Raw genomic sequence first — 12,000 nt, forward strand, 5'->3', positions numbered from 1 at the left:
CACACACACACACACACACACACACACACACAAGTTTGCCTCTGCATTCAATCAGCATGACATCAGTCTCACACAGAAGACACACCAACTGCCAGCAACCAAGTTACTAAAGGATTCTATTCCTTTTTCTTTCCCTTTTTTCCTAAAGAGCTCAAACTGAAAGGGATGATGCGTTAGAAGACTAAGAGCACACAGCCATTTTCAACAGATTGATAATTTGCAAATCCTATGCTTATTGACATCTGCATTTTAATAGTGCACACTAATGACCTGGAGCATGCCATGCACAGGATTTTCTTACAATGTCTTAAAAAACGGTCCCAGATTATCTCCTTTACAGGATTTCAGGTACTTTACAACTTCTTCTGGGAATCTACTCTAAGAAACCTGAAACACCAATCTGAAAGAATATATGCACCCCTATGTTCATAGCAGTACAATTTACAATAGCTAAGATTTGGAAACAGCCCAAGTGCCCATCAGTAGATGGGTGGGTTAAAAAGCTGTGGTACATTTACACCAAGGGCTGGGAACATCCAGCCTGCAGGCCATATAAGGCCAGCGAAATCATTTGGTCTAGCCCTGTTAAGGCATTAGGAGTGAGGTAATTAAATGTTTGACCAAATATAGCAGGCTAATTTTTAAGTTGATAATTTTGTATGGCCTGAGAATGATGTTATATATCTAAATGGCCCTTGGCAGAAAAAAGGTTCCCCACTCCTGATTTACACCATGGAATACTATGCAGCTATAAAAAAAGAAGGATCTCTTACCCTTTGAGACAGCATGGAGGGACCTGGAGACTATTATGTTAAGCAAAACAAGCCAGTCAGAGAAAGACAAGTATCACATGTGGAATCTCATATGTGGAATCTAATGAACAAAATAGATCCAGAGACACAGAAGCAGGGAACAGAGGGAAGGCCAGGAGTAGGTGGGTGGGTGGGGAGAGATTAACCAAAGAATTTATATGCATATATGCATAACCCATGAACACAGACAATAGTGTAGAGTAGGGTGGAGGGGTCAATGAAGGGGGGGGGGACATCTGTAATACTTTCAACAAAAGATAAATTTTAAAAAATTATGAAGAGACTTTTAATAAACAATTTAGGTGATTTTTCATGCTGTCCTCACAAGAATTATATATGCATTGCCAGCCCATTTTACTGAATTAAGAAATTAAACTGGATTCTTTCTCCTACCTTAAAAAAAAACAAAACTTGTTTCTCACATACCAAGAACAAAAGGAAGAATATCATTAAAAAGTGATTAAGCTAAATGTCAGATCTTATCAATGAGGCAGAGCTAGGAGGTTCTGTGAGGAGAATACTGTTTATTCAGGCTAACAAGGACACCAGGAAGGCCACTACCTGTGCAAACTTCTTACACCCACTGCCCTTGTCAGTCCTCATTTCCATAACCTGAAACATGTCTTTTGTTAGCTCTTTCTACCAATGAAGGACATTAGAATTCTGCTGCATGTAGGTTTTAGAGAATAGCAGGAAAAGGAATTTTTTCATTTCAGAAAACTTGGAAACTTGTCCACAGAAGACGGGTTCAATTAAATACTGTTTTTGACCCCCAAATCATAGTACAAACCTAAAATGCATTATACTAGTATGTACTCACAATATCTTTAATAAAAAGAAAGAAATCTGATCAATTCAAAACGTCAACATTTTCATGGTTTACCTGGCTCTTTAAGCACTGTCGAATCAATTTATTAAAAAGTATTCATGCTTTTTATAAATACTGGGGCCTAGGCCCTCCTCCACCAGACCAATTCTAAGGGGATCCCTAGGGATGGGCCAGGGCATCTGTATTTTTGAAAGCTGCCCAGTGTATCTATTGTGCAGCCAGAGTTGACAAGTCTTGCTCTATTTGAACTCAGGTGATACCAGAAACCACCTCATCAGAACCAAATGAACCTCTGAGATGAAAATGTAAATGAAATTCAGGATTAGAACAGTGGATTCCAAACTTGTTTAGAAGTGGAATCTCCAATCAAACAAAAGCTTATATGAAATACCTATGAACAAAATAGTAAAAGTGGCAATTTATACTGTCATTGTATATTCTCAGTCTGCACAATCACCATGGATTTCATAAATTCAAATGTATAAGTCAACCTGGGAGAACAAAGAAGCCATTTTATTGAACACAAAAATCTGAAACTGGGGCTATGAATGAGAGTCCAGGGCTCTCCACCTCAGCACCCAACTTTCCCATGGCCAACGGTTCATATGATCAAGGTTGGTTTCATGTAAAAATAGCAATGTGTGCAGTAGGATGAAATTAATTCACATACAACAAATGGCTAGTACACACCAGCTACTGTCTCTCCGGGGTCATCGGAGGATTAAGTCGCAGTCTTTTCCTTTGAGAAGCCTAGTTAAGAAGACAGGTAAGGGCAGAAAAGCAAGGTAAACACAGTAATGGAAGGGCCAAGAGCTTGCTATGGGGAGAAGTAGAGAACGGGGCACACATTCACCACACGGACATATAAGGCAGGTTCTAAACATCTGACAGGATTGTACAGCTAACAAAGAAAAAGAAGAATCTGGAAAAGCAGAATTTGGAGAAAAAACAACCCATCAGTATAAACAAGCCTAACACAGGATAAAACACAGTCAGAGGAGGGCAGGAAGGGCTGGGACATGAAGCTGAAGCGGTAACTGAGGCCAGGTTATAAGGAACTTTCAGTGTCATGATGCAGCTTAGACCAGCACCGGCCAACAGAAATATAAGGTGAACCATGCACATCATTTTGAATTTTCCAGGAGCCACATTAAAATAGTAAAAAGAAACAGCACAAATTCATTTAAATATGTTATTTAACCCAATATATCTAAAATGTTACCCTTTCAACATGGAGTCAATTTCAAAATTACTAATGAGATATTTTTCATACTAAGTCTTTAAAATAGGGTGCTGGTTTGCTACCCACATAACACATCGTAATGTGGACCAGACATATTTTAAGAGCTCAATAGCCACATGTGGCTAGTGGATACTGTACTGGACAGCACAGGCTGATGCCTGTAGGTCCAAAGGGCTTGCTGGGACTTGTTGAATAAGGAGACAAGGGCAGCCACACTGGGAGAGGCAGAGGGAGGCCTGGGAGGCTGCTTCCACAGTCCAGGCAAGGGATGAAGAGAAGGAGGAGGAACCAGGGCGTGGCTGCAAGATGGCATGGAAGGGTCAGGGTCAAAAGGCATTTCTAGAAAGAATTCAGAAAACTTAAAATGACTGCACATGAGGGATGAAGGAGAAGGAACCATAGAACCATCAAATACGTTTTTTAATGAGACAATGTGTGCTTAGTGTGAGAAGTTGCTGATTGTGTATAGAATAGGAGCTTGACCCATCCCTTTCACGATTGCTCCCCTCTGCAGTGGAGTGCAGTGCCACCTAACAAACATGTGCTGACTACCCACCATGTGCCAGGCAAGGCCAGACGCTGGCACGAATGAGACACATTTCTTCCTTTCAAGGAGCTCAATCATAGTGTGGGAGACAGAACAACACTACAACCAAGTTTTGAGTGCATTGCTAGACATGGATATAGAAAGGAGGCCTTCAAAATGTTCCATAAAGTGTAACTATTTCCAATAACACATTCAATGGCACTTTTTAAGATAGCACAGAGTAGGGCTTTAGGATAACTGGAGGCTTACTGACTGACTTTTACAATCGATGCAGCATACGATTTACTTCTGAAGTTGCATTTGGTTGCACAGTGTTGAAAAAATCCTTAGTCATGAGTAACTACAGGTATCGCTCTCTGTCTGAATTCCAGCTCTCTAAACTAAGGGATCAAACAGATTCAGACAAGTTTTCCAATAAATCTCCTGCTATCTGCCACTCTTCTTACTCACTATCTGAAGCTCAGAAATCAAATTGACACGAATAACTCAGTACCCTTTGCAATTGGAACTCACTCTTGGAAATTTCCTATCTGAGTTCTGGAAATGAGTGGATTGAAACAGCCCGGAATAGTTATACTGGAGATGATAACAGTTCTTTAGTGACTGATTTTGTAACCTCGTGACATGCCTCAAACTAACACAAATGCCTGCAAAACTGCAGTAGTTAAAATCTTTTAAATTTCATTTTTAATCACTAATGGTAATCTTGCAACTACTTGATTTCTTTAACAATCAGTCAAGGAGCAAGCAAAATGTGGAGTGGGCAGCCTGGACCCTGGAACAACATGTGTCACTCAGTGATGTGTACTGCGTTTGTTCAACTGCCCATTAACCCACACAGAGGCCTACACCCAACAGAGGCTCCCGAATCCTGCCTGGCACGTAGTTGGGCGTGCTGACCATGTCCAACAGGAGGAATTTCCTTATTCAATTTCTAATCAGGTTGGAAGCTGAAAGACACTGGTACAGAACTTCTTTATCAATGACTCATTTATGAGCAGTTCAAATGTATAAGTTAAAATAGCAAAAAACACTTAATTTCAAACTTAACTTGATAGTCCAATGCATCGGTGGTCCAAATGTGTTAAAATTTGATACATAATATGTTAAAGTATGTACATGTTTTTATTATGGTTATAAACACTGTTTAAAATATATTAAAAATGAAATGCAAATTAAATGTTTGCAGAGACCCTCAAGTATCTTCAGGGAACTTGTGCAGACCAGAATCTGAAGACCACTCACTTAGGGCTTTTGAGGTTAAAATTTAAATCTAAGAGCAATCTTTTAGTGCACCTATTATTTAAGGATCATCAAGTCATTCCCAATCTTTAGCTGAGGGCAGATACCGTCCCCTCATTATCCTAAAAGGAGTGAAGCTGCGACACAAACTGCAGAATGTGTTTTAAGATTCTCTAGTGAGTTAGAATTAATGAGGCTGCGGCCCAGATCTGAAGTACATTATTCATTTTTCAATGTTGTTCATTCTCTAATTCACTCCACAATACTTATTGAGCACCTACTATGTGCCAGGCACTATTCCAGAGACTTGGGATACTTAGTGAAGAAAATAAGACAAAATCTCCTACCTTCGTGGAACTTAGAATCCAGTGGGGTGGGTGGGGGGTGGGGGGAGACAGACAATAAGCACAAACAAGAAACATAATAAGTTATTGTTATAAGGTATTGGTACAATAAAAAAAATTGGGGACAGAGGAACTGGAATGGGGTGGAGGAAGGCTGCAATTTTAAATAGAATGGTCAGTGTGGCTGAGGAGGTAAAAGTGGGCGACTGAGTTGAAGGAGGTGAGAGGTAAACCAAGGGAAGGTGAGTTAGAGCAGTGGGTCTCTAATAGGGCAGTGGACCATAGCATCACTTGGAAATTTGTTACTGGCTCAGAAATGCTGGAGTGGGGCCCAGCTGTATGTATTAACAAGCCCTCCAGGTGATGGTGATTCTGACGCACAGAGGAAAGGCCCTGGGACAGGAGCAGGGTCTGGAGGTAAGAACAGGAGGAGGAGGAGAGTGGTGGAGATGAGGAAAGAGGAGCCAAGGGCAGTCAGAGCACAGGGAGCTCTCAGGTCACAGTGCGACTTTCCTCCCGGTGAAATGGGAAGCCATGGAGGGTTTCCGGGGAGAGAAGCCAGAAGGCCTGGTTTATATTTTAAAAGGTTCACACTGGCTGTTATGTTGAGTGGTAATACTACATTACTTGCCTCAGGAGAAGACTCCTTGAATTTTAAATTCCACTTTGGGCAGTGGTGTGCTGCTAAATGTTGAAAAACAGGCTCTGATGGTGAGAGCTCCATTTGGAGCGTTTGCTGATTTCCATGGTGTAAATACTCCCACCCTGGCTGACTGCAGGCTTTCCACACCACTTGCTGAACACAGAGTTAAGAAGAGACGTGCACCGTCAACGCACAACACTAACTTTAGGGTCAAGGTAACTGCTGCTAGTGAGGACATTTTTAAATGATGTGGAATTTTGTAAACCTGGCACAAAGACAATATATTACTAACTTTATTTAAATAAGACCTCATTAGCATTAACCCCCAATTTCCTTTGCTCAAAAATCTACTTAGCTTTTAGCTAGGGTTTCTCTCTTATTGCATTTTGCTTTTCTCCTCCCACTAGAAACATTTTGTACCCTCAAGAAGTACACTTGGACTAAGATTTGTGATGCAGAATATGCAGGGCTGCAAACCCCAAGAGCTCACATGAATCCTGGGCAGGCCTTCAAGGAGTGTGTGTGTGTGTTTACAAGAACAAAAGTTTTGCATTTATCTGCAGAAGCAGTGAAGTTTGGATAAGGCCTTCATCCATTTGATTTGACCTTGAGAAACGTTCCTTAGCCTAATGGAATGACCCTATTTCTGTCCATCAGGGCAGACTGTCGTTTGTAAAAAATACTTAAAAGTATGAAGAAAAAGCTTCTATAAACTCCTGATAAACAGAAAGTGTTTGCTACTATCAGAAATATGCTCCACACATTCTCCAGTCTGCATTCTCCCTCCGCCACTCCCACCCACACTCAGACCCCAGCCAGCCAGATCAGCAAATATGCACAGGCCCGCACTCCTGCAAAACAATGGGGTCTTTCAGGCCTTACAATCTTGTGAAGAAACAGGCTGAAACGTCATGGGAAAAATTAGGAAATATCGGAGGAAAACAGCTCACAAAGTGAGGGGTGGAACCACTTGCTCACATGTTCTAATTCCTGAACAAAGAGAAACAACCGTGACAGCCCCCTTCCTGCTCTGACCCTTGCGCTTCAAAAGTGAGGCGTCCTACCCCCCCTCCCCTTCTTTGCTTAGGGATTACGGCAGCAAGATGTAGACAAGACTTCAGAATGAGAAATTTTTAAACCTAAGAATTTCAAAAGGCTTTCCCTCAAGAAAAACATAATAACCAATCCCAATGACATGCCTTCTTCAGGATCCACACCACCAGCACAATCACAGGCCAACTGGACTTCACCAACCACAAAAAGGAAAACAGAAGCTCCTTCTAATATACCTTTCTCTCTTTCTTTCTTTTTCAGCTCTTCCGAAGTATTCTTGTTTTAAATCTCACACAACTAGCTCCAACTCAGCTATACCTTTCTGCCCTACAGTCCTGCAATGTTCCATTCTCTATCGCCCAGCCTTTGCCAAAAGTTGGTCTATATTGCAAATTACCTGCCCCCATACCCACCCAAGAAAATCATCTTAAAAACCTCAGTTTAAGACCTAGTATCCACTGCAAAATGAATTTCCAGATTAATCAAGTACATTTGCAAACTTGTCAACAAAGTTACCCCTCTGCTTTAATAATTCAACTGTATTTTTTAGGTGATTAAGTTAATCTGACTTTTCTAAGCTCTCTGAGGATTAAGTCTGAATCTCCAACTTTCCACCATATTTCTAGCTGTAAGATTTTATCAACTGTTAAGCATTATAGGCATGTCAGCTGTCTCCCAATAGTGAAATTTGATGGTCAACTGGTATGGGGAAAGTTCTGTAAGTGGTTTATTATCCTAAAGCATTATGTGGAAGATGTGTTTATTTTGCTCTTGGAAGAAAAAGGCGACATCTATTAAAATCATAAAAATGTTTTAAAAGGTAAGACAATTTAAAAAGAAATACATCACATACTGAAAGAGTCCAATGAGGCTGAACCCTTACAAAGATATCTCACAGACATGTCACCAGTATCACTTGAAGAGCCTAACCTAACCCTAAGAACAACTTTGGGGAGCAACCATCATTTGAGATCAAGGTAGAATTCCGAGTCATGTAGTAAACTGAGAGGAATTAAATACAAATTAATCACACTGGCTAAAATGAAAAAGAGGACCACAGTGAGACCCTTTCAAAGAGGTGAAAAGTAAATTCAGTCCCCAGAGGTGACACCACAGTCAACACACCTGTGACCTTACAGACCAAGTTCTTAAACCACCCATCCAAACTCTGCTGCACATCGGAGTCATCTGGAGAGCTTTAAAAATCCCATTGCCCAGGTCACTTACCAACAAAATTAGAATGTCTAAGGCGGGAGCCAGGCTGGGGTTTTAAAGATGCCCGAGTGACTGCAAAATGCCTAAGGCTTTGGAGCCACTGTCCTGGACTCTATTGGTGGGAGGTTCCACTCAATGAGGAAAGGGCACAATAACTTAACATTAAAGTTGGTGATGGTGATGAGTTAACTTTGATACTTTTACATGTGAAATCACTACTTTGGTTCAAAGAAGAAGTCTCTTCTCTGATTATCCTACTGTGGTCTATCACACAGTCTTTAAAAGACTCTGAATGAACTTGTGACTTTGGGATTTAGACTAGGAAAGGAAAACAAGGCATGATGGCAGGTATGAGCCCTGATAACAACAATGATAACTGGAATGTAGGCCACTGTGCTGACAAAGTTCTGGGCTTTCAAGTCAGCAGCCTGGATGTAAGGTCCAGGCTGGTCATCTGCTGGTTGTGGGGCTATAGGCAACTACCCAACCGCATAACCCAGTGTTCTATCTGAGGCAGTGGTTCCCAACCCTGGCTGCTTATCAGCATACCCAGGTACTGCCTCCAACCCCAGATAGCTGACTGATGCTGAGTGGAGTCCTGGGACCCACATATTTTAAAAGCTCCCCAGGTGACTGTTACTGTTATACGAGTGTGGAGAACCACGAGCAGAGAGATTATGAGGAAGGACTCTCAGGCTGTACCACTTCATCAGATCCCTCCTCTACCAGTTATTAGTTATGGCTCAGTTTCCTTATTTGTAAAAATTGAGCTAATTGATAACACCTCCTTTGTTGTGATGCTTAACTGACAATCCATTTATCTACTTCATTGGGTTATTGTGAGGTTTTAACATAACAAAAGGCACATAGCAAAGGCTCAATTTTATATAGTATATGATATACATACACACGTGTGTATTTGTTGTAAGAATTAAATTTTATATACTATATCACATACATACACACGTGTATATATGTTGTATAATGTATATAAAGCGCTTAGCACTCTCTCCATATAAAAATGCTCACTAGATATTAGGTAAGCTGATGCTGATGACAATGGTAGTGGGAAAACTTACTGTAACTGGCAGTCTTCTGTCTAGGATTTCATCCTCTCCTCACTGCATGGCAGCTTTTGCTTCAGAAATAAAACCTAAAAAATGATGGGGGGACAGGGAGGAATCCTTTTGCTTTCTCTTAATTATTAGAGGTTCCCGCTAACCAGGGAAGGCTAGTTCTACTGTAAAGTGATGATGAAAATGTGGGCTTAATGGCAAAGAAATGTGGTGACCTGGCCTTGCCCCAACATGATGATAAATAGCAGAATTCAATAGCAGAGAAAACTCATTTCCAGGGGGAACCAGGGATGAACTGGGTTTTGTCCAAGATCACACAGTCAGTGGCAGACCTGGGAGCAGACTGAGGACCGAGCTCTTTAGTTTCCTGGTTGCTTCCATCCATCATCCCTGGTGAGGAATGTGTCTGAGAGGCACACTGTCATCTGGGAGATGTGGTACTTGTGGCCAAGGCCAACGTGAGGACAGGAATGTGGTGCCCAGTTTTCCAACCGCTTCCTTCCGTGCTCTGCCCAATTCCCTTCCAGGGTCCAAATTCCACACCCTACAGGCCATTTCCGGCTGAGACGGAGGATATGGAACACTAGAAAGCAGCTGTGGTTTACTCTGTGGCCAAATTACTTTCTGGGGGCATGTTCAGTTCCAACTTTATAACATTTATAAAAAGGGTTTAATTTCCTAAATTTTCATTTATATATCACTGTTCAGGGATGTACATATATTAAGGGATACGCGCATATTTTATATCCAGCGACCAAGGACAGGAAATCCTGTCTTTCAGTTGCTGAGTCTCAGTCCACTCCATCTGAATATTCTTGCTGACAAATGTGACCTTGTCTAGGGTCTGCAGAATTTACATATTCCCTCAAAGTCATTTCTACCTGACTTTAGCAACATGATCAAACTACAAATTCAAATACCATTTAGTAAAGGTAAAGCATTCATGTCCTATTACCAATCCCCCCTCCAATTCCAATCCAGTGATCCTGGGCTGGAACCTAATCCAAAAGATTACAGAGCAACATCATGATGAGTTGTCATGGTAACTCCCAGATGTCAGATATTCAAGTCCCAGGGCTGTAAATTCTCACTTTTAGTCTACTCATATCCTATTTCATGTATAACAACCAACTAAAATGCAATGTGATGTGTCAGCTGCCAAACATATAAGAGATGCCACTTGCTACTATAGCCAATAATAAAAGATTTCTAGTTGCTTATGTTTTTAAAGATACAGCAAATCACTGTATATTCTAAGTCTATTGGGCTGGTCCTCAAAGAGAGGCTATTTAGCTAGACTTACTCCATTTTTCCTTAATTAGTCAATTTTTAAGAGAGCCTCGGAGATGAAAAGGACTCTAGTAAAAGCTAGGCATTATTATTTGCTGAACAGGAGGAAAGGCACTGATCTTCGAACTTTCAATAGACACAGTATATTTGATTCAAAAGAAAAAACACACACATGTACATAGCCCAGCTGGCATGGCTCAGTGGTTGAGCGTCTACCTATGAACCAAGAGTTCACGGTTCGATTCCTGGTCAGGGCACATACCTGGGTTGCAGGCTTGATCCCCAATAGGGGGCATGCAGGAGGCAGCCTATCAATGATCATCTCTCATCATCAATGTCTCTCTCTCTCTCTCTCTCTCTCTCTCTCTCCCTCCCTCTCCATTCCTCTCTGAAAGCAATAAAAATATATTTTTAAAAAACCCATATGCACATACATGCAAATCCTCACTGAGATCCTAGATGTCTAAGGGCACAAATATACAACAGGGTATCTTGCAACACTTTCAATTCTTTATAACTGAAGAGAGAAACATGTATCATTGAAATCTAGGTAGTCCAAACATCTTGCTTTAATCAGCAGTTTTGTTATGGACTGAGTTGTATCTCCCCCCACCCCAAATTCATATGTTGGAACCCTAACCCCGAGAATGTGACTGTATTTAGAGTCAGGGACTAAAGCGGTATTTAAAGTTAAATGAGGTCACTAGGGTTGGCCCTAATCCAATGTAACTGGTGTTCTTATAGGAAGAGATTAGGATATAGACACGCACACTGAGAAGATCACATGATCTTCAGCCATTTATCAGCCAAGGAGAAAGGCCCTCAGGAAAAAAAATTAACCCTGCTGACACCTTAGAGCCTCTAGAAGTGTAAGAAAATAAATTTCTGTTGTTTAAGCCACCCAGCTCGGGGTACTTTGCTATGGCAGCCCTGGCAAATGAGTATAAGTTTCCACCCTTTCACATTCTGTATACATTCAGGAGTGGCCTTTACCTTGGGTATAATGGGGCCAAACCTACCTCTGCAGGCCTCTCCCCCCTGCTTGCCTTCACCTGTGGCCCAGGTGGGGGTCACTAAACACACACACAGAAGCCAGCTGAGCTCCAAGACAGTTGGGAGCTCTATTAGTAGACTAATACAGAGAGATCTCTCTTGAAATTCCCACTAGCTAAAAAGGCATAGAACGCACCTCTGTAAATAACAAAACTGATGGCTAGAGTTGTGTGTTTATTTTTCTTTTCCCTGCTTATCACTTAGCAGAAATACTAATGAGAAATGTCCAGGACATAAACAACAGGCCCAAAAGAGAAATGAAGAGATGGTTAATACACAAACCAGATTATCAATCCTGAAATAATTCCGAAGTAGACATATGACAAATCACACTATGTGGGGGTTTTTAATCCTAAAAATAAGCGGCATGTGGAGAGATGTACAGAAGGGCTGCATATCAATGCTTTAAACCAACACCTGTGTAGAGTTGCAAACTATTTTTCTGCAAAAATTCTAAGAGAACTTTTCTCCTTTTCGGTTTTGAAAATCCATTTCCACTAGACTTCTTTTTTCATCTTCACAATACCTGCCAGAAAGTTCAAAACGATATTTATGGCCTGTCTCTAGCCACTCCATAAATGGTCTTCCTGATATCTTTTATTCACTCCTAGCCTCATGTTCTTACTTTTTGTTATTGGCTTTAACAGGCTGCA

The 12,000-nt window shown here is 41.1% G+C and overlaps 1 protein-coding gene across 5 annotated transcripts in view; it reads right to left on the reverse strand.

The window, feature by feature from the left end:
• The window catches only part of BACH2 (BTB and CNC homology 1, basic leucine zipper transcription factor 2), a 335,186-nt gene that overhangs the window by 261,033 nt on the left and 62,153 nt on the right, over nt 1-12,000 (reverse strand). The window contains exon 2 of one of the 5 annotated variants that reach the window (XM_014544479.1): nt 9,008-9,081. The exons of the other annotated variants lie outside the window; for them this stretch is intronic. The gene's annotated coding sequence lies outside the window, so the exon portion shown is untranslated. The remainder of the gene's footprint in view (nt 1-9,007; nt 9,082-12,000) is intronic. 5 annotated transcript variants of the gene reach the window in all.

The sequence above is a fragment of the Myotis brandtii genome, unplaced genomic scaffold (assembly GCF_000412655.1).
Source record: "Myotis brandtii unplaced genomic scaffold, ASM41265v1 scaffold365, whole genome shotgun sequence".
NCBI lineage: Eukaryota > Metazoa > Chordata > Mammalia > Chiroptera > Vespertilionidae > Myotis > Myotis brandtii.